The following is a 5,000-nucleotide window of genomic DNA, read 5'->3' on the forward strand; positions in this document are numbered from 1 at the left end:
ACAACAACACTTCCGCTAGTTTTGAGAGGCACGCGTGGTTCCGCACGCGGCGCACGGCCACTGCCGTACAGGTAGCGTGTTGCGCGACACGACACGCACATCGAAAGACATGCAGTCTAGTCGGTAATGATCCTTCCGCAGGTTCACCTACGGAAACCTTGTTACGACTTTTACTTCCTCTAAATGATCAAGTTTGGTCATCTTTCCGGTAGCATCGGCAACGACAGAGTCGATGCCGCGTACCAGTCCGAAGACCTCACTAAATCATTCAATCGGTAGTAGCGACGGGCGGTGTGTACAAAGGGCAGGGACGTAATCAACGCGAGCTTATGACTCGCGCTTACTGGGAATTCCTCGTTCATGGGGAACAATTGCAAGCCCCAATCCCTAGCACGAAGGAGGTTCAGCGGGTTACCCCGACCTTTCGGCCTAGGAAGACACGCTGATTCCTTCAGTGTAGCGCGCGTGCGGCCCAGAACATCTAAGGGCATCACAGACCTGTTATTGCTCAATCTCGTGCGGCTAGAAGCCGCCTGTCCCTCTAAGAAGAAAAGTAATCGCTGACAGCACGAAGGATGTCACGCGACTAGTTAGCAGGCTAGAGTCTCGTTCGTTATCGGAATTAACCAGACAAATCGCTCCACCAACTAAGAACGGCCATGCACCACCACCCACCGAATCAAGAAAGAGCTATCAATCTGTCAATCCTTCCGGTGTCCGGGCCTGGTGAGGTTTCCCGTGTTGAGTCAAATTAAGCCGCAGGCTCCACTCCTGGTGGTGCCCTTCCGTCAATTCCTTTAAGTTTCAGCTTTGCAACCATACTTCCCCCGGAACCCAAAAGCTTTGGTTTCCCGGAGGCTGCCCGCCGAGTCATCGGAGGAACTGCGGCGGATCGCTGGCTGGCATCGTTTATGGTTAGAACTAGGGCGGTATCTGATCGCCTTCGAACCTCTAACTTTCGTTCTTGATTAATGAAAACATACTTGGCAAATGCTTTCGCTTCTGTTCGTCTTGCGACGATCCAAGAATTTCACCTCTAACGTCGCAATACGAATGCCCCCGCCTGTCCCTATTAATCATTACCTCGGGTTCCGAAAACCAACAAAATAGAACCGAGGTCCTATTCCATTATTCCATGCACACAGTATTCAGGCGGGCTTGCCTGCTTTAAGCACTCTAATTTGTTCAAAGTAAACGTGCCGGCCCACCGAGACACTCAACAAAGAGCACCCTGGTATGATTTAAACGGGGTCCGCCTCGGGACGCGAAAGCACCCCTTCGGCTCGCCCCACCGGCAGGACGTCCCACGATACATGCCAGTTAAACACCGACGGGCGGTGAACCAACAGCGTGGGACACAAATCCAACTACGAGCTTTTTAACCGCAACAACTTTAATATACGCTATTGGAGCTGGAATTACCGCGGCTGCTGGCACCAGACTTGCCCTCCAATAGATACTCGTTAAAGGATTTAAAGTGTACTCATTCCGATTACGGGGCCTCGGATGAGTCCCGTATCGTTATTTTTCGTCACTACCTCCCCGTGCCGGGAGTGGGTAATTTGCGCGCCTGCTGCCTTCCTTGGATGTGGTAGCCGTTTCTCAGGCTCCCTCTCCGGAATCGAACCCTGATTCCCCGTTACCCGTTACAACCATGGTAGGCGCAGAACCTACCATCGACAGTTGATAAGGCAGACATTTGAAAGATGCGTCGCCGGTACGAGGACCGTGCGATCAGCCCAAAGTTATTCAGAGTCACCAAGGCAAACGGACCAGACAAGCCAATCCGATTGGTTTTGATCTAATAAAAGCGTCCCTTCCATCTCTGGTCGGGACTCTGTTTGCATGTATTAGCTCTAGAATTACCACAGTTATCCAAGTAACGTGGGTACGATCTAAGGAACCATAACTGATTTAATGAGCCATTCGCGGTTTCACCTTAATGCGGCTTGTACTGAGACATGCATGGCTTAATCTTTGAGACAAGCATATGACTACTGGCAGGATCAACCAGGGAGCTGCGTCAACTAGAGCTGAGCAGCCGGCCGCCCGGGAGTGTGTCCCGGGGGCCCGCGCGAACACGCAAGCGTCCGCTCAATTATTCTGCAAACAGGAGGAGGCCGAGCTCCCCTGCACGATACACCTCGAAACCCTCTCAGGTCCCGGCGGCGCGCAGCGCCGTCCTAGGTACTTGGTCGGTTTCGAGAGAGGCGCAATCGCCCGGAGTTAGGCGAGTAGACGGTTTTAGTGCGAACACCCTTGCTCCCAACTGAGCTTGCCGCTGCCGACAGAGGCCCGGGAGCGTGCTGTCGTGGCATTGCCGGCGGGAGACAACACGCGCCACCTATGGTGACCGGCAGCTCCAACGCCAGCGCCACACAAGGGCAAAGCCCCACTTGGGTGCAGAAGCGAACTCTCCCAGCACAGCGCACGCGCCAACATGTCCGCACAACTGCGATACAAACCACCTGCGAGAACCGCTGGGGCGACCGAGCAGCAGACGGCGTCGCGGCGCCGAGTGCCAGGCGGCGGCGCATCCTCAACGCACACAGTCCTCAATCAGACCAGCACACTGCAGATGTCCACCGCGCTTCGCACCGGGCTCGGCTGAACCAACTTTGGCCGCCAGGCGCCGCGTGCAGGGTGCGCCGCAGCGTAGCTGCACCGCCTGCCGGGCCCGTCGGCTGGCGCTCCTGCCACTCGGCGCCCCCCACCAGCCGCCTGTTGCGCGTGCGCCCACGCAGCGCGCGGCCAACACGCCGGGCGGCCCCCCTTCACCGGCCGGGAACAGTCCCACCAAGCCACCGCCGCGTATCGCTTCATACCCACATGGACCTAGTCACGTGTGTGGATGTGGCGGGTACCGCTGAAACAACCGGTTAATAGCTGTACCGATCGTCGCCATCACAGATTCACCTCCAGCGTGAACAACCGCTCAACAACGGATTTCCAGTTCATTTGCGTATCTTGGGCAGTAAACGTAGATGTCCACCTACATTTGCGAATTCAACAATTCTTGCATGCCAGGATGTCATGTGTCACGACACGCTACATCAGACCACATACACACTGCGACATGTGCAGAAGAGAACACGTGGAAGGTGGCCCGCGCACGTATGCGATGTCCCTTCCGCGATCCACTGTCAACCGGCATCTGCGGCATGTCCCAGATATGGAACGCGGTCCACCAGGGTAGCACTTTGTGTGAGGCAATACGACAAAGTCGGAATACACGCGTCACTACATCAGACGGCTCACGCTGACCTGACCTGACCTGACCTGACCTGACCTGACTCACCGCACCACCACCCCCAGCGACCCAGGGTGACATACAATGCGTTCGTACGTTCCTCCCACACGCCTCTACGGCGTACCACAGTGCAACCTAGCTGTTATTGGGAGACGAGACAAGTAGCATCGAGCACAACATATGGAAATTGAGATTCGACACCGTTGGGCACAGCCAGCGTACGGTCACACGTATCACACTACTTCACTCTGTACGTAACGACCGATGATCGGTACAGCGTGTGGGTTACGCGTACGACATCAGCGGACAATGGACACAGACCATACCACGACGTACACTGAGGGCGTCGACATCTGAATGCAACTGAACAGCTGCGAGGCTCATTTAACACTCAAACGCCAGACCGACCAGCTTGAGAGGACAGAGACACAAAGAGGGGGACAGAGGGGGGGGGGGGCGGCGATATAGTCCTATTGCAGTACAATTGACAGTGGATAGCGGGAATATGTGGAAAGTAAGCAACACTCGCAAGACATCTACATGAGGATAACAACGACACCAGAGATTCCGAGCAGTGAACTATGTTAGGCAAAGGGACAACGTGGGTTAGGTTAAGGGACAACGTGGGTTAGGTTAAGGGACAACGTGGGTTAGGTTAAGGGACAACGTGGGTTAGGTTAAGGGACAACGTGGGTTAGGTTAAGGGACAACGTGGGTTAGGTTAAGGGACAACGTGGGTTAGGTTAAGGGACAACGTGGGTTAGGTTAAGGGACAACGTGGGTTAGGTTAAGGGACAACGTGGGTTAGGTTAAGGGACAACGTGGGTTAGGTTAAGGGACAACGTGGGTTAGGTTAAGGGACAACGTGGGTTAGGTTAAGGGACAACGTGGGTTAGGTTAAGGGACAACGTGGGTTAGGTTAAGGGACAACGTGGGTTAGGTTAAGGGACAACGTGGGTTAGGTTAAGGGACAACGTGAGTTAGGTTAAGGGACAAATTGAGTTAGGTTAAGGGACAAATTGAGTTAGGTTAAGGGACAACGTGGGTTAGGTTAAGGGACAAATTGAGTTAGGTTAAGGGACAAATTGAGTTAGGTTAAGGGACAAATTGAGTTAGGTTAAGGGACAAATTGAGTTAGGTTAAGGGACAAATTGAGTTAGGTTAAGGGACAAATTGAGTTAGGTTAAGGGACAACTTGAGTTAGGTTAAGGGACAACTTGAGTTAGGTTAAGGGACAACTTGAGTTAGGTTAAGGGACAACTTGAGTTAGGTTAAGGGACAACTTGAGTTAGGTTAAGGGACAACTTGAGTTAGGTTAAGGGACAACTTGAGTTAGGTTAAGGGACAACTTGAGTTAGGTTAAGGGACAACTTGAGTTAGGTTAAGGGACAACTTGAGTTAGGTTAAGGGACAACTTGCGTTAGGTTAAGGGACAACTTGAGTTAGGTTAAGGGACAACTTGAGTTAGGTTAAGGGACAACTTGAGTTAGGTTAAGCGTCAACTTGAGTTAGGTTAAGGGACAACTTGAGTTAGGTTAAGGGACAACTTGAGTTAGGTTAAGGGACAACTTGAGTTAGGTTAAGGGACAACTTGAGTTAGGTTAAGGGATAATGTGGTACAACCAGAGTTAGGTTAAGCGATAATGTGGTACAGCCACAGTTAGGTTAAGCGATAATGTGGTACAGCCACAGTTAGGTTAAGCGATAATGTGGTACAGCCACAGTTAGGTTAAGCGATAATGTGGTACAG

At 52.7% G+C, this 5,000-nt stretch overlaps 1 non-coding gene across 1 annotated transcript; it reads right to left on the reverse strand.

Moving 5' to 3' along the window:
- Nucleotides 1–124: 124 nt before the first annotated feature.
- On the reverse strand, nucleotides 125–2,017 carry LOC126328924 (small subunit ribosomal RNA). The gene has a single exon (XR_007562033.1). It is a non-coding gene; the product is annotated as a small subunit ribosomal RNA (ribosomal RNA).
- Nucleotides 2,018–5,000: the final 2,983 nt, after the last annotated feature.

This window comes from Schistocerca gregaria, unplaced genomic scaffold (assembly GCF_023897955.1).
Source record: "Schistocerca gregaria isolate iqSchGreg1 unplaced genomic scaffold, iqSchGreg1.2 ptg001149l, whole genome shotgun sequence".
Classification (NCBI taxonomy): Eukaryota; Metazoa; Arthropoda; class Insecta; order Orthoptera; family Acrididae; genus Schistocerca; species Schistocerca gregaria.